The 22,826-nt window shown below is 34.8% G+C and overlaps 1 long non-coding RNA gene across 1 annotated transcript in view; it reads left to right on the plus strand.

Annotated features, from left to right (window-relative positions):
* Positions 1–22,826, plus strand: part of LOC143694238 (uncharacterized) — a 126,117-nt gene that overhangs the window by 97,503 nt on the left and 5,788 nt on the right. Inside the window, exon 2 of the long non-coding RNA XR_013182585.1 lies at positions 20,291–20,420. This is a non-coding gene — a long non-coding RNA (uncharacterized LOC143694238). The remainder of the gene's footprint in view (positions 1–20,290; positions 20,421–22,826) is intronic.

The raw sequence follows: 22,826 nt of genomic DNA on the forward strand, positions 1-22,826 counted from the left end.
CACTAAGTTTTGCAAAATTACTTTTGAACTGTTCCAGTCTTGTATTTAGCATAGTTATACTTTCACTGCAATAAATTGCAGTTGGATAAAAATACAAAACTCAATTGTTATGTGCAAATAAGCCAAAAACTACAGTTGAATTTTTGCAATGAACACATTAATGCATATTTACATCTCTGTGGTACTACCTTATATTCCTGCCTTTTTACTGTGTAAGAGTTTACTGGCTGAGCTACTGTTCTTCATTTCCATTTCACCTTGCTCATTCAAAAGATTTCAGAATCCAAGTCTGAAAATTTTACATGCAGTTTCTCTAAAACTCTGCAATAATTACATTGAATTCTTTTGAAACTGAGGAGCCTTCATAAAAACAAAAATGCATCCCACCAGTATAGACTAAAAATGCTTGAAACTAGTACAGTGGTGACAGACAGTCCCAAGCCAAAGCTGATTGATCAAAATAAAATTCAATAAGTAATTGAATATAGAGGTAATTGGAATACCAGGAGCAATTTAAGAAGCAGGATTCAGTGTATTGACTTAATTTTGCAGTTCTTAAAATGGTCAAGTTACAAGACTTACGTCGTATAATATATTACAGAGATAGTGTTTTCTTCAAGCTGCTCCAAAAGCCATTCTCATTAGTCTTCTTTATCCTAGCATCTTACACAGCTGTGCACTGGGTGAAAGGAACACAAATGAAGATATTAGTTTGTGAAGACTGATTCATCTCCATGCTTCTTTCAAGGTCCACTGATGAAATTCCAGGATTTCCTTACTTAGTAAAATTGGTTATTTGATCTTTATCCACACTGGGCACAATATTCTTACAGATGACTAATAGAAATTCCTGAATCCTCTCCAAGAAGTGTATATCCTTTTTTGTCTTGACTTTGAGGTAGCTGAGCAAATCCATCATGCTGTTTTTACCTGAGAGTGAAGAAATCTTTCCTGACCCCTTCGCCAAGGCAGTTGGACTGACTCCTAAGTCCTTCAAAATCTATACTCCATCAATGAAAGGCAATGCTTTCCTAAGGGGGAAAATGGGAGAAGACCAGTTTAAATATTAGAGAGAAAACAGCAAACCATCATGTCCCTCTCAGTAGTAAACTGGAGACAGCAATTTTGAAAGAAATGTTTATCTGTCCTCTTTTTCAAGCTTTTGTAATCAATAGAGTACTCAAACATTCTTATCATGAAACCAAATCAAGACATGAACATAGAAACACTACAGGATGTAGCATAAAATAGTTTCCTGGTTTAGGGAAATTTTGGGAGAAAATAGTATACCCCATTTAGAGTGAAATAGGTATAATATTTTAGAGGAAAAAAGAGAGATATTATTATGTTACTGCTTTATCCCTATGCTTGGACATCAGGAGTTCCTTTTTACTTAAGAGTACTGAGGGTGGCCCACACAGTCAAGATTTCACTGAGCTGTAAATTTTATTGCCATAATTTCATTAGAGGACTCAAAAAAAAAGAAATAAAGTGGGAGTATGAATGGTTTGAACACTAAAGAGAAGAAATTGAGCTCAGAAAGGCTGTCTTCTGACACTGTTCTTAATAAATAAGAGGCTACAGAGTTTATTTTGTAATCTGACCTATTTCCTTCAAACGACGTCTGTGAGTCTATTGAAAATGTATCAATGTATTGTTTTATTTATGCACATTTTTTGAAATGTAAAAGTCTATGGCACAAATTCTACTTTATAATGCACCACTAGTCTTGCTTTTCAGACTGAGAACCTAAAGGACAGAAACACCAGTTCATACCATCTCTTGCATCTCTAGGTCAAGCTATCACCTTAGTATAACACAAGTATGCATTGACTTGTGCCTTTCTCTTGTGCCGCCCTCGTAGCAAAGTTCAAAACTGAAATTTCTACATTAAATATGGTGTGCTGTCTGGTTACAGATTATTCTGTACAAATAAGACAGCTAGAACAAGTGGATCACAGTGCAATAATCTCCCAGCTTCCAGAGGACATCAGTTTAAATCTGCTTCATTATTGTTTCAAAGTAAAGGAATTAAAGTCTGACTAAAATATACCTTTCTTTCTTGAAAGACAGCTAGGTCAGGGCATACTGTTAAAAATACTCAGACTGAATTTCAGAAGTGAAATAAAGCATGAACTTAGGAGAGTTTCTCACTAGCTGGGGTTAAATTATTATTTTATACTGCTTCACTTTTATAACTACAGTTTTACAGTAGAAGAGTTTTACCTATTCTACTTAAACAGTATATAACACATTCTGTCATTTTGATTACAATATGCTTCAAACATACAACTTCTCCATCTTCTAACAAATATAATTTTGTCTCATTATTAATATTTATTATCAATTGCTTTTGTAGAGCCTAGAACCCAACTGAAGCTGAAGTCCCATAGTGCTAGTTTAATACATGTAATAGCAATGGCACTTTACAGAACAGTCAATATATGATCTAAAATTATAAATACAAATAATTTATTGCAAAAAATGACATAAGCTTTATTCCTACATTACACAAGGGAAGCATACAATCCAAGAGAGATGAAGTGGAATGTGAGAAGAGTTCTGAAGTGAGAAAGAAAACATGCACATCCTGCCTATTGAACCAAAGTCTCTAGGCAAGAATTGAACACTGACAAAACAGCTGACACAAATCACCAGGCTCTTTTGCACAGTTTAGAAAAAACATTAGAAGCCAACACAGGAGCTCAAGTTGGATTTTTCAGGACACAGTCCATTAAACCTGTTGCTTTCTTAAATAAAAACTTTTATGGAAAAGAGCTTTTAGCTACCTACCCAGATATTTGTTCTGTTTGGACAGCACGACTTATGAACACCAGTAAGCTCTGGCTACAGCTGGAATACTCTAAAATATGCATCCATACTTCAAAAGATTCCATACAATAAAGTCAGGAGACGCTGTGGTTCTCTCCTGTCCCATCATACATGTACACAGCCCAAAACTACCAAACTCTCTGAGGATCCCCTGATCCAGCATTACTGGAGCTGTGCCAAGTATTGTGTGCATTGTGCTCTGGAGGAGCTGCTTCTGGTGAACCTGAGGCAGGAATGGCAGTGGGTGTACTTTTGGAGGGGTTTTGTGGTTCCTAACAGACCGTTTAGACATAATAAGAAAGCCCTGGGAGGTGGAATATGAAAGCCTGCTGTGATCTGGAAAACTTTTAATGTCCTTTTTTTTCTTTTTTTAATGGTTTTGTGATTCATATTGAAGAGAAATGAATGTGGATCAGGTGATGAGTAAAATCGGACGTCAAATTAGGTGAGATAAGAGAGTTAGCAATGATTAAAATTTAAAAGCAGAAAATATTGCAGATTTTTCTTAATATTATTCAACCATCTGCAATGTAGTCAAATAATGAACACGTTCCATTAGTGAACAAATGTATTCATCAATTAGTGAGGGAAAAGCAAGAATCAAGTAAACAATTCACAAACATTATTTATGCATATCAAGAGCAGAAAAAAATTCATATGTTGAGGAAACGTATTGCCACTCAGTACATTTTTATAGAACAATAGAGTACACAGTGCAGATAATAAGAGAACTGACCTCTGGAAAAGACCTTCACTCAACAAATATAGGAACATGACATCTTTATTGTCTAAGTAAACTAAGGCAAATGCTCACAAAAAACAAAATAAAAGAAATTTACAAGAAACTAAACAGAGGAAAGAGTAAGTAACCTAAAACAGATTTTACTTTGAACAAATATATTTTATGAGAGCCTTCCCACTAGATTAATTAATCTGAGAGAATCAGTAGTGTTGTGCTGGTGGTGTTAACCACAGCAAGCAGATAAAAAATGGAAGGCCATTTTTATCTCTTGTTAGCAGCAGAATCTGTCTCCTTGTCAGATTTTGTTTACCTCTGTATTGACATCTCCAGCAATGCTTCTGTATCCATCAGTGTCACAGGAACCTACTCTGACCCATTGCAATCATTATCCTTCTAACTCACTTTATTTTATCCTTATAACTCACTCACTTTATGTTTTTTTTATTTGACACATTTCAGTCTTTTTTAAAAAATCCTATACTGGAGCAGATTTTGATTAAAAATATAAAGGGAGAAATCTGCTACAGAAACATGCATTTACATGCAGTTTACAGACCTTAAATCAACAGAAGTCTCTAGCAGATATGTAAATGTGCAAATGCATGCTGTAAAAATACAGATGTGTTTAAGTTTCTTACACTCCCCTTTTGAAAACAGCTTTCACTTTTTTTTTCCCATCCATATGGATGGATTCAAACATATATGCGTTCATTATTCAGAATTAAGGTCACAGAATTGATACTCCTTTAAGTGAACATAATTAGAGGGAAGGAACTGAAAATTGTAAGTCATCAATGAATTTCCAGTTATTTGTAATGTAAATGCAGTTTTCTCTGTCTTCAGTTACTAAACAAAAAAGACAAACATATTCTTTGCAAATCACCCATACTTAAATGAGATCCCTGTTAGAAGTGAAAATATTTTCTCTCAAACTAATTTTTTACTCTTCCTTAAAAAACAATAAATAAAGCTAAATTTTTAGAAGTGTAAACTCACAAGAAATTAATTATGTTTTTTAAAAAATTGAACTGCAGGAAAGAAAGTAAACTTGTAAATATAATTTAGAACATACTCTTATTGAGGACCTACAACATCTAGTCCTTCATTCTACTGCTAAGAAACAATAATCTAAGGTCTGAGGAAAAACTGAACACCAAACAAAAAGGCCTCCAAACTGATTAATCACAAAGATTCTCAAAATTCCATCAGATGCTTGTTCCAGACTGTGGTATGCTTTTGCAACTACGTACATTGTTAATCTAAATTCCTCTTGGTTCTGATACTTAGTTTCTTGTACAAGACATAAACATGGCTACTCTAATATGCCATGTTTAACCTTCACCTTTATATATTAAACCAGTACAATTCTTTCAGCTTCTCTCCATTTTATGTTTATCCAGCTTATAAATAGCATCTTACAGCAGGTAGCACTAGGATTAAGCTGCACTAATGTTAAATAGAAAAGCTCAGCAGCTTTCTGTGTTTCAATGAGACTCATACTAACAATTAGAAATACCTTTTTTTTTTCACAACTAGCTTGATGCCTACTATATGTCAATCATTTTCCTGTAGGGTTGCTCTCAAGTCAATTATTTGCCAGTTATTTGCCAATTGTAAACTGGGTATACTTTTTTTTACCTTTTTTTTTAATAATAAGTGTAGTGAATTATCCATTTAAATTTATCTCATTGATAGCAGCTGACTTCTCCAGTTTCTCAAGATCATGCTGGAGTCTAATCCTGGCTTTTACTTGCCTTGCATTTTTTTTGAATTTGGTGTCCTGTACAATTTCCTGGTACTCACCTAATATTACTTCATCCATTTCCTTAATTAAAATATTGACCAAATCTGCATGACAAGTACATGCCATGCAGAACAGGAGCACTACTTGAGGTTGGAAAGCACCTCTGGAGGTCATGTGGTCTGACTCTCCTGCTGGAGTAGAATCACTAGAGCAGGCTGATAAGGCTGATGATGGCATCAGTCATGATCTTGTGGGGCAAGGCAGCCTGGGACTGGTAATTCAGCTGCTGTTTTGGTGTGTCCCTCGAATTTGGGTATGAAAAAGCATTGCTCTGTCTCACAGCATTATGGTAAGCTGAGCTAAAAAGCCTAAACTCTTCATCAAAACCAGGAGGTTTAGGAAAGACATCTTCGTACCAGACAGGTTGTCTGTGACACCAAATTCCTTTGGAATAAAATTTCATATTTATCCTGATCTCTGAAATGGCTGGTGTGCTTTGTGTGGCATACAAATATCACTAAGATCATGTTGTTCTAATGCATCCTATCCCAAAGCTAAGTGCTGAATCTTAGATTGAATGGCTTGTAGATGAGGTCTAAATGTAGCCTGATGCAAATTTGCCAATAAGCTGAAATGTTTCTGAATGGGCTGGCATGGAATCTAAATTTGTATTAAATTTTCTTTGATAATCACGATATAAGCATACTAGCTTTCCTTGATTTTCTTTCAAACTCAGAATTGTTTTTTCCAAATTCAGTGGCAACATAAAAGTATTTAAAGCCAGGCATGTTGGACAGTTTTTCAGGCCTTTAGTGAATGACTTAAAAATTAAAAATTGAGTCAGAGAAACATTGTTTTATTACAAGTCACCAATAGAAAAAAATAGCATAGCAATGTTCTACAGAAAAATCTGTCCTGAAGCAATCTAAACTGGCTGCTGCTAAGCCTCAGGCTGCAGCTGATAGCGTGTGCATATATGTATTTGTGTGTTCACAGGTTTTCCCCCAGGGGGAAAGAAAGGAATTCACCCTGCAGTTCTGCCTAAACATTAATTTGAGCAACTGTGATATATTTTTTGGCAGGGAAATGTGAAATGAAAAAGGACAGATTGTTTACTAGAAGAAAGCAAACAGAAACAAGATACATTTATACTGGGCTGAAAATGACAGGGATTTGTTGACATACAAGCCCTTTGCTTGGTATAAGTTCAAGGTAGCTCACAGTATCATATCTTAATGAAGTGAACTGTGCCAGTTCAGTGGTAACCACAGGGCATGATCTGGAAAGGTTAGACTTGGCTTGAGGGTACTGCCTGATTAATAGGGAAACAGATATCTTTCTCTATAGAAGGTCTAAATAACTTTTCCTCCCAAATTGACCACTTGTCCCACATGCACAAATTTATTTTGTGGATTTACTTTTCTTTTTAAACAGAAGTAAATCCTTCAAGTGCATTATGGATATTTTCCTGAGCCCTGTGTGATTGTATAAGGGCTGGGAGTGAAGGTGGTAGTAATGATGCAGTGTGGTTCTTCATAGGGGAAAACAACACCTGCTGGATGCTGGGCTTTCCAAACTAGTTTTTTTAATTTCTCTAGAAGACTAATAGTCCTACTCAGCATGACCTATTTTTTTTTTGATAAATGTCAATTCTTATTTGCCCATTTTAATGTAGGTAAAAAGCTGTATCACCCAAGTTCTGTGCTAATCTAGTTTAGATAGACAACATGATTTTGACAGCTTTATTCAATAGGTTTTGTTCTCCATGGTTCATCTTGGGCAGTGACAGTCAGTCCCACATGTTGCTGTAAATTACCTATTTATTCTTTAATATCACAGTTGCACTCTTTTGGCAGAAATGCCCTGTGAGCCAAAGTCTCCAGTTTCACAAACAGACCCTTAGAATTAGTTAAGGCTGCCCTTGCATATGAGTTCATACAACACATAGCAGAATATCTTTATTCTATTAATAGGAATAATACCCTTAAATACTTGAGAAGTCTTTTTACTATATCTAATGCATGAAGATCTATCCAATAGGGATATTCATAAGTTAGCAGAGAAATTGTTGGCAGAAACTGTCAGCAGAATCCATTACTGCCTGAAAATTTCAGAATAATTTGGGTTGGGAAGAATGTCTGGAAAGGATCTGCGCCAAGCTCCAGACCAGAGCAGGTACAATCTTAATCTTCTTTTTTACTGCTTCCTCACACTTTAAAGTCTGTGTATTTACATGCACATGTGTATATGCAAAGAAGATTCTGACTAAAGTATCACATACGGAAATAATCTTGATTTGAATTTTCCTGGTAGTCTAGTGTGCCAAGTAGAAATGTTTAGACTGAACTTAATCCTTTGGTGTGATCATTCTAGACACTGCCTAAGGTGAAAGAAGAAGGTCAGCTGAAAGATTCTGTTGTCTTTAATAGAGGCAACTCTGTTCCAAAATAGGACATTTTTACACATGAATATAGCTACAAGAAATATCTAAGATTTAAAACTACAATAGGAAAAAAAGTTGAGAAAGAGACAAGTGTCACAAATAAATGTGCTTGTATTACAGGAGCTCAGGCAGTGTGCTGCAGCAAATACCTCAGATTTCTGTATTTACTGAGAAACTTATGGGGAACTGAAAAATAAAAGGCATGCATAATCTAGTTACAGCTGACGTGGTCTGCAATGTCAATGATAAAAAGTGTGAAAACTGAGGTAGACTGGCAAGAAATTAGAAACATTCATGACTGCTGACACCCACTACTGTCTTTGAAAGAAATATTAGTATTTTTGCAGTGGGAAAGATATTTTTCAGTCATGCATAAAGAAGAGGTCGTTGGATCCAGGAAGAAAGCGACAAGGGTCATGATGAAAACATGGAAACCAAATTAATTTGTTTCTCCTCAGGCAAATTGCAGTTCAGGCTGACCAGCTAATTACCCTAACCTTGATCCAAGTGGCAGTCTGACTTCTCAATAACTTACAGGTGATTCACTATTTTCTGTTACTTGAGCTGTTTCCCCTCCTGAAACCGAGGTGATCCATTTGAATCAAATTATGCATGACAATTTTGGGATGTAAGTTAAGAAATGAATAGGAGCCAAGCTAAACCCATTTCTTTCTACCAGCACAGACTGAGGTTTCACAGGTGAAAGAGTTTATTTCCCCTCTATTTTTCTCTTCCTTCCAAGATTATCCTTTGCGTTTTTGTTTACACAGTTGCTAAGAATTGAGAGAAGCTGAGCTCTCAGATGTTTATTAGAGTGAAGTGATGACATACAACATCCGCACAAAGGGTGAGATATGAGATGTGATTCTGGATGCCAAGCAGGTAGTAATTGGCAGCCTGGGTAAATCAGCAAGTATGAAAAAAAGCAGATCTGAGCATTCATCCAGAATGCAAACTGACCCTGAAATGGCAAATGCTCACTTAAGTATTTTTAAAGTAGTTACAGGTGAGTAGCCTGCTTAGTTTCTGCCTACAGCATTAATAAGATTTATAAAATGAGGGAACTTCACCCGAGGAAAGAATATTAGTGAGAAACCAAGTTGGTCTAGTTGGAACATGTAGGAAAGTTGGAAGACCCCCATCACAAAAAAATATGGACATACTAGTTGGAAAACTATGATTAAATGATATATGTATATAATATTATATATATACATATATGTATATATGGTAAGTTATATAATGTATATATATATTATATATATACATTATATGTATATGTATATATGTATATATGTATATGTATATATGTATATGTATATATATTATATATATGTATATATATATTATATACATATATAATGATATATGTATATAATATTACATATATACATATTTGTATATATGGTAAGTTTTGGCAAAAGCAATAACATCAACAGTGTTTTGACCAATAAATACATAGAGATCATTTATTTTTTGCTAATTTATCTAAACAGCTTTATTGAAATATATGTAAACAGGAAGATTCCAAAATCATTTTGCAGAAAATCAGTCGACATTTTGTCTGTATTTTTACAACAGAATATTTAATCCTAACCTTAAAATCTATCATTTTGTCATATAATATTAGCTAACACCAAACTAAATGCAAAGTCAAAAAACTCTTCTAGACAAATTCTGGTTTCTTACTATTTCGTGATAGATGATTTCTTCAACATCTTAGAAATTATTAAATTTATTTCATTTTTGTGGTGTATAGGTGATGTTCATTTTATGACCATACATTACATAAGGGAAAACATGATTAAAAAACAAAATACTGTGGTGTCCAGACATCTGTATGTGAATATTTTAGATTGCATATAAATATGATGACAGGACATTTTCAGCCTGGAAGCAAAAGATACCAAGAATGAGAATATTTCTTAAAGGAGAAAAATAACAATGCTATTTAGCATTGTTTGGGTCTGTCTGGCCTTTGCACTGGCTTACAGCAGACGTTTACAAGTAGGCTTTATCTAACCTGATATACACACTTTTTCTGGGAGGCATGGCAGCAACTCATATTTGGTTTCTACGAGAAATCACTGCAAAATTTTTATTCCTTCATTACACTTACGAATTTACACCTTCAGGTTTACTGAAGAACAGGGAGATAATTTGAATAAATTTGCTGCAAAAGTCTAGTTAAGACAGAGATTCACATTTTTCCAAGGAAAATTCACAGTTGCAGTACAGCTGGGATTCCAGCACAGAGGCTGACTCCAAGTCACTTCTCTCAAACTGAGCAGATGTCAAGAAAAACCTCCTCAATTGTCTTTCTAAAATAATGTGGTGGTCACTTCATTCTTGGTTATGGACCTACATAAGCTGGAAGGAAATTTTTATTTTAATAATGTGTCTCTGTGTGTTACATTTTACGCTGTGTATCTTATTTAATTTACCACCCAGAAAAAAAAATAACCTCACCATTTGCAGAAATTTCTGTTAATAAACAAATCCAAACTCTAAACCAGGGTGATAATACTTATTTTCTTATTTATTACTAAATAGCTCAGGTAAAGGATCTTTACACTGCCCTCTTGAAATGTCTAAGATCTTGTAATTTTTAGCTTTTGAAAATCATCCTCCAGCTTCTACTTAGGAAGCTTCAGGCTCTTCTGTGTTTTCATTATACTCCTCAAGACACTTAAATGTTTTAACAGAGTAAATGCTCCTTGAAAGTTAAGCTACTGCAGAGACTGCAACATTTAAGCATTTAATCTTGTAGATTTAAGATTCAGGGAGGCATGGGGATAAATTACAAATCTTTTGTTTTGCTGTCTGTTTTGCTGTAGTATATACTGATCATCACTGGTTGTCAGCTATTTTGCATAATTACAAATCTAGACAGAATAAATAAATGTTTATCAATTTAAAATAAAAAGGTTCCAGGTAATAAAATGTTTAGCTTGGGGCCAGATTCTCAGTTTGTGGAGATCATCATAACACTAAAATCAATTGAATTACATTGATTTACCTAATCTAAGAAGCTACCCTTGCATGGAAAGTTTTATCTTACCATTAGAATAAGGAAATCAATACAACCAAGCTAAAATCAGATCTACCTGGAAGTCAAGGAAAATGCAAATTTAAGCCAGAGAGACTTACTAAGCAAACAAACATTACCCTCTCTGAAACAGCTTTTACTTTATTTTTGGATTCTGGATGGAAGAGTTCTTTTGCCAATTTCATACTAACCAAAAAGCAGAATTTATGGAAATATAACAAGACAGTCTCTGGTTCTATCTCATCAAAGAAGTGAGTGATTCTTTGTAGAAAAACACAAGATGTTTTCCCTTTAAAGTTTTGGTTTGGGTTTTACCCCAAAATCAAGAACTCTCATTTTTCCTTTGTGGAAAAATAAATACAGAATTTTTTAAAATATGTAAGAGTTACAGCCTCAGATGGAAAAAGGTCCTGAGGACTCTGATCCTGCAAACAGAATCTACACTCACTAACCAAAATACTTAGGGATTCTGCTCAGTCTAAAGAAAATTAGGCAGTTCATAATAGGGCCCAAAATTATAGAACAATTAATTTGGTGGGAAGCTACCTAAAGCAGCCTACAGAAAAACTCAGAAGAGCAGTAGTTGTGCTAAATTATGAACTCTGTGCTACTGAGATTTACTTCTGTTCACCAGGCCTTCTTGGTGTATAACATCAAAATGGAAAATGAGTCACTGCTTTTTACAGGAGGGAGCTGGAGGAGGGTCTGCTGCTGCGACCCTGTCATTCCATACTGGAGCATCAGAGACCTCCTGTAGGATGTGAAAGTCCCAGGCACCAAACCCAACATCTTGCCCTCCCACATGAGTGCCCTGATCAGCAGGTTGAAGGCATTTGTTGGGGAGGAACACTCTCACTTCCAGCCACTTTTTATAAAGCTTTTGTTTTGTGTCAGAGGCAGAAGATTCGCCATGCTCGTGAGAGCTTATCCCCCATCTTGCCTCCCACACATCTCATGTCCTCTGAGAGGAGGGGTGTGAATGTGCTTCACAGTTTATTATTTCAAATCTACAACTACAAACAGCACTCAAGCCAGTGAGTTTGACCCAGTGGATCCAGAGCCCTTTAGAAGAATGGTGGATGACATTTCAAAACAGCTTTACCTCATGGTAATAATGATCAGAAGATCGCAAATACAAAAGTCATACTTAAACCCAGGTCTGTCAAATTGCCATATAACCTTTGAAATGCCAGGTACATGGGGAGAAGAGAGAAATGTGTTCTATTCCTCTTTTATATAACAAATTTGCATACAGAAACTTAGCCAAATAAGTGACACAATTTCTGTCTTGTAAGTCCCAATATGTTTTATGCACATTATTTAGTATGATCAATCTTTCCTAGTCAGATCTCAAAAGAAAGCTTTATAATTTCCCTGGTGTTAGAATGAAATTTAACTCCTGCCTACCCAAATCTATGGGCTTGAAATGTTGTGTGGAAGCTTGGAAGTAGTTTTGAGAATTGGAGTTTTTTGAGTCCAGCCTCTAACCCTGCCAATGACTGTAAGTGCCAAAAGCCGAAGTCCAAAGGACTTCTTCTTCTCTTATTTCATGGGATGAAATGAGAAAGATATCTCAGACCCATGTGTGAATTAAAGTCTGTAGTTGTCTTTTTGGAGTTTCCAATTTTAATAAACCAAGGAAAATTACATTGTCCCATTCAGTTGGCTGTCTTGTTACTAAGCAATGCTGCAATGTCATTCCCTTCTTTTATTAATTTTTATTCAAGCAATTTCTGATATCAACTGCATCAAGTTAAAGCCAATTAAGAATCGTCGCAAAAATTTCCTCGCTAGCCTTTTTCTGATCAGAATACTGTAAAGAGCTTCTTCATGCATAAAAGAAAAAACATGTAAAAGAAAGCAATAGGCTATAGCTTCGTGCTTCTTGCACTCACCATTCTCATCAAAGAATTTCTCATGAAAATCAGTTTCTAAGAAATTGTCAAAGCAGAGCTGGAACTGATCATTTCAAAGGAATACACAGCTTCTTTACTGAAGAGTCTCTGACTGAGACCTGCTAACAGCACTTCATGTAGACATGCAAACAGCCTTGACTTTAATTTCACTCTGAAGGCACAGGCAGTCTTAAAACCCTGGCAAACAAGCTGAGAAGTCAAATCAACAAGGTTCATATCAGATCAATACTGAAAATGTGATAGAAATCAGTGTGTGCTATATCATTTCAGAAATAGATGCTGCCCTGATCTCAAGTGCATATTGATCTTTTATAAAGGGTATTATATCCTTTAATTACTTTGCAGCATTCAAACCTATAATGTTATCTATTCAAAACAGCACTTTCTTATTGATTCAGCCTTAAACTTTATCTCTGTGGATTTATCTCTGTGGATTAAAATTGTGCATGGGACAAACCAAATATTTTTATACAAAGCTCATATTTTCATTTTTTAATGTTCATTTTTTCTTTTTATTTTAAAATAAAATAAGCAGTTCATGTATTTGTAATGAAAACATACTAGAGATGAATTCAAGGATGTATTTTAGAGACTTGTCCTTTAAATTTTCTTCTGTGCAGTGCATTTTCCATCAAGACATCTGGGACATCTTTGGGGTCTGATAGGTTAAAAAGTGTTCAAATTTACAAAGCTGAGAATGCTGTACAGCAATTTATTTACCTCTTTATAATTTTTCAACCACCAATCAGACCATGTCCTTGATTAACACCATTTTATCATATTTCATGAGACTCAGAGCTTTACATTTTCTTTCTTTCTACTTCATTAGGGTTTTTATTTATTTTTTTTTGCTACCCATCTCATAAAAAGGTAAACAGGACCTCAAAATATATGTTTGGGGAGTGGCTGCACCTTTTCAGACAGTTGAATACTCTTTTTTATTTTTTTCTTTTTTTATCAGCCAATGACGTATCAAACTATTAGAGAAACTGCACTTTGGACTCTGCAAAGGCCAGGTGAAAGTTAAAAACCATAAAAAAAAAAAGAAGCAGAATTAGAAAATTAAGACAGAATAAGGCGCAAAAACTGTCCACAGATACAAGAACCTTGTGTAACAAAGCACTTATGCCAAAAAATATCTCAGTTGCTGCAATGAAATAATGTCCTTTGCTGTAAAATGTGCATCTATGCAATGTGCTGGGTGGTAGACAATGAGCATCAGCCATTCATTGCATCTATGAACTCAGATTATGATTTTGGGGTGTAGCAGGAGGAGGAAAAATATCAAATCTGCATTCTCAAGAAAAAACAAATCTGTCAATGTAATGTGTAATTAAGACCAACTAACTGGGTGCTGACATACATCTGTCTCCAAGGCAGAAGTTACGTCAATGCTATTTCATATGAAATAGCTAAAGTGTCTTCTCAGCAGCTCCTGTGATATTTGCACATTTGCTTAACAAAGATGTATTCAAACACATCAACAGGAAATTCTTGTATTACATACATAGAGGCAATATTTTCATGGTTATATTTACACTTAACTATGCTGACAATCCAGACTGCGTTACTGCTGTATTCTTCTGGCAAATACCAAGGTAATGCCATTCAAACTACTGTCTAAAACTCAGTCTTTTACATAAAAAGAATGGGACAAAACCTGCTACTGGAATCTGGCAGTGAGGTTCCAGTCGACAGATTTGGATGAATGTATCTTTACTATTATATTAAATATATTCTGTAGTAGAACAATTCTTTATGATTTGATGTGGAAAGATATTGGCATAAAACTAAATAATCAACCAGATTTTTTAAAAAATAGTTGAACATGACATTTTTGTACGCTGTAAAGCACACATGATTCCACTAGTGCCTTCCTTTTTAAAAGTTGCACTATAATTTTATGCCACTAAAATTAGAGTTAAGAGAACATCAAAAACTACCATCATAAACTTTGGTGAAAGTCACTACTCTGAGCACCAGTGTCCTAAAAAATTATCCAGTCCAGACCTCTGATAGTACTTTTCTTAATATTAGACATGAGATATTAGATATTAGACTGATATTAGAGACAAGATATTAGACTGGAAGGAAGTCAGGCTTAGAGCATGACTTTTAGCATATCCAGGAACCTGGGGATGAGCTAAAGGCAATGCTCATTTCTTCGTTCTTTCTGGTAAGCTAACTGCTAGCTAAAGAAAAAAAGTCAAGCACCTCAAGATGATATCTTAGTCCCAGTGTTAGCCTCTAGGTAAACCCAGACACAACAATTTTGATATGTTGAGGTGTAGATAAAGGGAAAAGTGCATCAAATGGAAGATGTAATGTAAGTATCAAAGATAAAGATATAGAAATGAACTCTCCCTTAATAAGATAAATTACTCTAAAAGATATTTTGGTCTTTTTAAATAGTGAGAAAAGAGTCTTCTCACTGTATGTAGAAAACAAACTTCAGCCATGGGCCAGGTAATGGGGAGTTGCTCACCAGATCTCCACCCCTTCCCTGGTTCCTGCACTCACCTTTCTAGTTCTGGTGTTCCTAATGTTCCAGGGAAGTATCTCAGCACAACTTAGTCCAGGAATTTTAATACAGCCTGAGCTCCACAGGACTTAATGTACTCAGGATTTATAATCTCTTCTCCTATTTCAGCCATATCTCTACTGTTTTCTTTATTATCCTTTTTTTTCAAAGTCCAATCTCATACACAGCTGAAAAAACTAAACCTAGTTTTACAATAATCTTTGTTTCTTTGATCATGACTTCTCAGGAAAAAGGATTGGAGTTTATCTTATATAGCAGTGGAATAATTCTACATTCGACAAATTTTTGTCTGGGGAAGAATAGAAATTAAGAAATAAATGGGGAGAAATGCGTGTAAGAAATGTACCATGTATCCAATTAGTTCTGGCTTTCCATGTATCTTCTTCTCCTGTTGACTTTGTTTTATTTACAGAACATCAAGATAATGTTTTTAAAACACAGATGTATGCAAATCTGCAGGTGAATTATGGAACTAGAACTCCAAAAGGCTCTTAGAACTGCTGTCAGTAAAGACACAGGCACTTTGATCTGGAGTGGATTCATGCATTAATTTTTCCTGGGAAATTCTCCAAATTTGCTGAGTGTTACGTCAGCACCAACGAAACTGAGATTGAATCTGCTCAACTAAGATGCTTCCAAGATTCTAACTCACTCCAAAACCACACAGATTCTCAAATGAATCCTTTTCTGTCTTATTTGAAATCCTTAAAGCCAATATACTTATGAACATATAATGCATTCTTCAAAAAATGATTCTGCTTTTAGGCAAAAGGGAGAGTTTGTTACTAGATTATCTTTGTTTGGAGTCATGTCTTGAATTCCTGGTTGTCCTTCACTTTGCTTTTCCCACATTTGTCAGCATAACTGAGGCCATAAGCACAACATTCATCCAATGAATCAAAATTATCTAGATTAAAAAAAAAAAAAGTCGTTAAGAAATGTTTAGGAAATTATACAAATTAACTGCAATTTTGTTGATTGAATATAGGAAAGAAATGATTACATGTTATTTTTTAGTACCAAGCCTGAGTGGACAGCTATACATTGCAATCAGTTGGAAAGAGCAAGCTCCTCACCTGGCATTAAGCAACATCCTGCTAAGTTTACTATCTTCCATTAACCTCCTTCTGAGTCACTGAACACTCCTGGGAACTACCTGAGGTTTGGAGGCACCTGTGTACTCCATAGCAAGGGGTCACACTTAAACAGTGTCTTTGTTCTTCTAGGTTCAGATTCAGAAAGGTTTTCAACCTTTCCAAACTTTCCATCCTTTCCTTTGTCCAGCCAAACTCTGGTTTTCCTGGAAGTTAGATCCTTACAGATAAAGGTATAAATAAGAACCATTATATAGGTATAAATAAGTTATTATAAAGGTATAAATAAGTACCATACAACACATGATCCCTGCAAAAACAGTGGGGTGTCCATGAGTGAGGGAATGTGATTTACTGCCAGTGGGAAAGAGAAGGAGGGGATACTTCATTCTACCTGGAAGATGTGCTTGTTACTGTTGTGTAAAATTCCAGTTGCATGAAATGAAGATAAGCAGAATTAAAACAATTTGATACAGACAACTGGTCAATTAGAGAAATTATTATTACAGCTAAACCAAGTAAAACAAAGCTACAAGCATTATGACCTGATATCAACACTCTATCACAGGGCTGCAAAGCTGCTCAAACAGTTCAAGGTTTGCCAAAGCATTTAACACTGGCAGCTTTAGTGGAAGGTGTGAAAAAACTGAGCTAGGAAAATGTGAGATAATTATATTGCCTTTCCTGCAAAGGTATTATCATTTGCTTAAGTAACATTCATGTTACTTCTAAGACATGGCAACCTTTGATGTTAATATTAGGACCTGTCACATTTTACCCATACCTCCTTTCCTGAGCTCTTATGTGACTGTAACTCTTGATAGCACCTAACATTTAAAAGTAATTATGGTTTGATCAGTCTTACTCAGTAAATTGACTGTGATTTGTTCTTGTATTAATTAGTTCCCTGTGCTCTTCTTGTATGCTCCAACATTCCATTTTGAAAGTGCACTGAAATAGGCAAAGTTTAGGCAAAAGCACGAGCTACATAGCTGTATCTAAAATGCTAGGTGCATATATGCTATATAGCCAGATCTACCTAGTTTCTGACAATATAGAAATAATAAAAGATAACACCAATACAAAATAATTAAACTGATGCCATTTTATTTTTATCCCTACTTAAAAGCTACAAGGATACTAACATACAAGGAAGTAAGCTTACCTCCTTCCTAACATGTATCCATAAAAAGAAAGTCAAGCCTCATCACTGATATTGGTATAAAACACAATTCAGATATTAATGTATCCAATTCCTGGAGAAAAAATATTTTTAAAAGTACTTTTTGTAGTTAAGTTATACATTTAATAAAATATATATTTTAGTTTATTTTCCCAGAAAACTTACACAGTTCTTAGTTATTGTTTACTCTCTTGAGATTTTTCTGGTATTTCTATACTGGTCTTAATACTGAATCTATAATATATGTATAATTTTGTGATGAGATAGTTAGCTGAGAATATCATCAGTTTTTCTTCTACAAGAGGAAATATGAATGTGCAAATGAAGATATTGATAAAATGTGATACAAAGAAAGATGTGACATAGCATAGTCTTTTGTGAAGCTAATTAATAAACAATGTAGTTTTACTTCCAGGCAGATGGGTAGAAAACACTAAATAGAGTTTATGAGTACAGCTGATTAGTAATAGTCAGACATTACAATATTAACAATTTTAATTAAAATATTTATGTACAATCATAGGATTAATACAAATAGATTTACTAGTTATCTTTGTTGCCTTCCCTTCTCACAATTTGTGTGGGAACAGGATAAGAAATGAAGTTACCTCTTAGAGAAAATCACAAGTTTTTATTTTGTTAAGATGTATCAGCAAGTGAAGATCATTCAGGGCTTACTGTAGTTATGGTACTGATTCAGTAACTTTTGTGCCATGCAAAGCCTAAAACATAAGTTTTCCTAATGAAGGCACTAAATGTCTGCCTTAGTGTATGTAAATCATGTCCAAGGGATAATCCACCTTCTCTTTTCACTGCTTACATGTGAACCAATACTCAAGCAGAAACATAAGAAAGCTTCATTTCTTTTGGTGAGAATCTCCTGGTTAGCAAAACATTTCTACACCAGGTTTTCATTTATGACACAAATGTAAGTCCCATAACATTGTGATTGGGGACTGGTGTTATTCTATTTCCAATTTGTTTGTATATGTATTTTGAAGTGCTAAATTAGTATTTTGGTCCATAGCAACTTCAGGTTTTTTTATCATGCCCATGAATTAGTGAGTAATTTATATATAACTACAATAGCTATTTCATTGAAATTAACTCATCTCTATCCTCAAAAGGAAGTTTGAAATAGAATGCTGTGACACACAACAACTGCCCAAAATTATTGCAGAAAAATGAAAACCATTTTGTCACAGTATGAAAAAGTGATGGACAGTTGCTTCGTGAGTGTTCTTTTCATCAAGCTATTGAATTTGGCTTTGAGTCATGCTGATTATTTCAGCAAGTTAAAGCAGTTAAGTGAGAAATAAAGCTCTTAAACATATGGCAGTTCTGATTATCATATGAAAGCCAGGCATGCCAAAGCTTTGGAGAACACATTGCTCTAAACAGAAAATAAAATGAAAATTAAATACCAGTTTCAAAAAGTCTACTGGAAGAACATACACCTTTCCTGAGGGCATATGCCAAAATTTAGGAATCATGTAAACATTTTTGATTTCAAATTTATTAAAACAGTGGTTAAATTTCTGTCTTTATAATAGATAGCTCATTTGGTAAGCTCTGATAGCTATAGCTGCTGATACAAGGGGAAGGGAAGGGAAGGGAAGGGAAGGGAAGGGAAGGGAAGGGAAGGGAAGGGAAGGGAAGGGAAGGGAAGGGAAGGGAAGGGAAGGGAAGGGAAGGGAAGGGAAGGGAAGGGAAGGGAAGGGAAGGGAAGGGAAGGGAAGGGAAGGGAAGGGAAGGGAAGGGAAGGGAAGGGAAGGGAAGGAGCATTGTTAAAGTTCTCTATTCTTAATATCAAACCACCACTTACTATTACATTCTATGGAAGGACTTCTGCTCATTGTCCAGAGTACAGCCTGTATATTTATTTCCACATATTTATTTGGTAATTCCCAATATCCAGGGTTTTTAAAATTTGTGGTTAACAAGGAATAATTTATGAATATGCATAAACTCTGAAGCATAGCAATAAAGTATTACTCCTTTATTTATTAGAATTTAAAAACTGGGATATTATGAATAGCTGAGATCCCAATTGCTGCAAAATATCAGAATGGCACAAAAGTCCTGAGTCTTCCAGAAGAAGGTAGCATACCAAAAAAGATACTTGGACACAACTTGAAAGCCTTGCCTGGAAGATGAAAACCAGTTGAACAGAATTTCTAGTGATGAAGGTACATTTACATGGAATCTGGCTGGACCTAGAATTTTAACAGTGAAAGAGTATTTTGAATTAGTATTATAGGGAACTGTTCTAACAGTAGAATTCCAAACTTTGAAAAGAGGTAATATATGTAAAAGTTTACACCCATATATTTGAATTTTGTTAATAAATACTGATCAGGAGTAGGTGGCAGAATTAATCAGAAGAGTAAATTTCTATTTGTTTATATAATTACATAATACCCTTGATATTTCAAATACTTGAGATCCTAGAGAAGAAAGCTTACACAGGAATTAAATCTATTGTGGTAGGTAAATATATAATTCAATTTTTAATCATCATTTATGCTATTTGCATCAGTTAAAAATATTCTCTAGATTTCCTTTTTGCTCTTGGGTGTTCTGTTGAATGCAGAGTTATCTTGCATGACAGCAGCTGTGGAGATTTTTACAAAGTTTATTTCATATTGATGAAGGCTCAAAAAGAGACAGATATGGTGCTATAGAATTAATAATTTTTAGGGGTCATAACTTATAGTTACTGTTCGTTTAACATGTATTCCACAGAAAGTGTATTTTTAATGGTTAAGAACAAAGAAAAAAAACTATCATTGTGAAGACAGCATCATTAACAAGATTTTGGAACAGAATGTAACAAAAAATACATCTTGCAAGAAAAACAGAAGGAGAATAACAGGTAAGCAGAAAGTAATTACCCTTTTTGGAAGATGGCCAGCACACTCAATTTGGTGTGTGTGTCATCCAAAGGACAATAACCTGTGCTATTAATTCATTTCCAAGACAGGTATGAGCTGGTTTTGCATTTTGTGAGTCTCACAAAGATTTGTTTTCTTGTTTTTTTCTTCCAAAAGAACATAACATTTCTGCAGAAATGTTTCACAATATGAAATCATGATTGTTTAGGGTTAGGCCTTTCATTATTTTCAGCCTACTGAAAAGGTTTATTTTGTATTTTTTTCCCCTTTTCTTGCATCAAAGGGATATTTGCATGAAAAGGAAAGTGCTGTAATCAAAAAGTGTTGAAATGTTTCTTTTTTTATGTCATTATAAATGTTGCCAAAAGTGTTCGGCTTTTAACATATTCCTGTGACTATTTTTCTTCAAAAAATTGTTGATTTGGAAATCTGACTAATTCTTGTTCATATAAGCCATATTTACACCATTTTAACTTGCTCAACAACACCAGTTAATATGAGTGACTGCAAATATCTTCCTGGATTGTCACTGACCCTAAATTACTGGATCATACAGATTTAAAGGCAATAATATTTTGGTTTGTAACACTAATTCACCTTTTTCATTCAAGATTCCTATTCTAATTCCAAATTACCTAAATTATGAAGTTCCACATGTAAAGGCGTCTGCATGCTCCCTGTTACTTTGTAGTCCAGAAAAGGTAGACACTGCTGCTGTTCACCTGTACACAAGTGCCTTCTCCTACAACTCTGGAAATTCAGGGATGACCCTACTTGTTTCTTTTTTTCCCCATCAAATTCTGATTAAACTTTTCAAATCCATTACAACACGGGTGATGTAAATCATTATAAGATTTATTTCTCTCATTCACTTTCTCAGAGGTGAAATCTATATAAATATGAGACTCTGGCAACCAAGGGATCTCATTTAACTACAGAACCAACTCAATATGGAGAAAAAAAGTTATAGTCTCTTGAGTAGACTTGAGAGCCACACTTTTCAAAGGGATTTCAAAAACAATTGAAACAATTGGTAGTACTGAGATAGGCTGATAATTATTTGGGTCAATCATATAACCACTTTTGAATGCATAGATTAGCTTCAATGTGCAACTAAACAGCAGGAAATGAGAGGAAAGCAGATGCAAATACATTGGATTTGTAAAGCAGCTTCAGAATAGGATCAGTCTGGGTTTTGGAAAAAACCAAATCTAGTGGCAAAAGCTGTGATGGTCTTGGATCCTTTGTTGTGGCTGAGACTGTTATCTGTAACTGCTTCCTCTGCTATGAGCTGTAGTCTCCATTTCCTGCTGCTAGCCAAACACTCAATTTTCCTTTGAAGAAGAAAACGAGCAAGCAAGCAAACAAACGAGCAAACAAAATGTCATCTGGATCTGTATCTTCATAGTTGTTATTTTACAGAGACAGCCTTCTTGAAAACACTGGGTCTGATGGACTGTAATGTTGGTCAATTGTCCCTAAGCATGCAGGGACAACAATGAGTGTGCTGTCTTTATTTCCTGTCCTTCCTAAGCTTCCTTTCCTTGTAGTAGCTTTCCTTTCTGTGTAGTTTTCTGATTCTGGAAAGATCAAAGATGGAAATAGCAATCAATTTTACTTGTCTTTTTGTTTAATATGCAAACCTTTTATTTGCATGTGGCTCAAGTATTTGTTTGCAACTTCTGCGGTCATAAGTTGAATTCTTATAAAATGTTCCCTGCTGAAATGTCATGCTGCCTGGAATTCAACAGCAAATAAATATTATGGTCCTCACTAATTTGAAACAGTGTGAGTTTTGAATCTTTAGCTGTGGGAGATTTATTAAGACTGCAGTTTTCCTCACCCTTCCTTCAGTCCATCAAGATAGGTCAAAACTGCAGGAACCGTATTATTCAGAATTATTGCAGTTGCTGTAAATTCAATTTCTTTAATTCCTGTCATGTAATACAGCAGGGCTCTGATAAAAGGTTGGAGGTTGGAATAGATGATTTTAGAGGTCTTTTCCAGCCAAAATGATTATGTGATTCTGTCATGAGAGCAAAAACCCAAAGTTATAAATAAACCCAATGCAGAAGTTATCCATGTTTTAAGCTGAAAATTAGTTAACTGACTTAATTGATAATGTTATTGAGTTCTGACTTTGTAAATACCTGACACATTCTGAAGCACAGTGTTGCTTAATGTGTTTTGAATTACCATTGTAATCATTGTAGTATTATCAATTTCTTTTTAATTAGTGAATATTCTTTGGGGTATATATAAGAAGTATGTATGCTTTTCATGTGTACATGGAGGTGTTCTGCAGAGAATAGGTTTTTTATTTCACATACCTTTACTGACTTCCTGCCAATTCCATTTTCTTTCATATATACACAACTATTGTAGCA

This window comes from Agelaius phoeniceus, chromosome 6 (genome assembly GCF_051311805.1).
Source record: "Agelaius phoeniceus isolate bAgePho1 chromosome 6, bAgePho1.hap1, whole genome shotgun sequence".
Lineage (NCBI taxonomy): Eukaryota > Metazoa > Chordata > Aves > Passeriformes > Icteridae > Agelaius > Agelaius phoeniceus.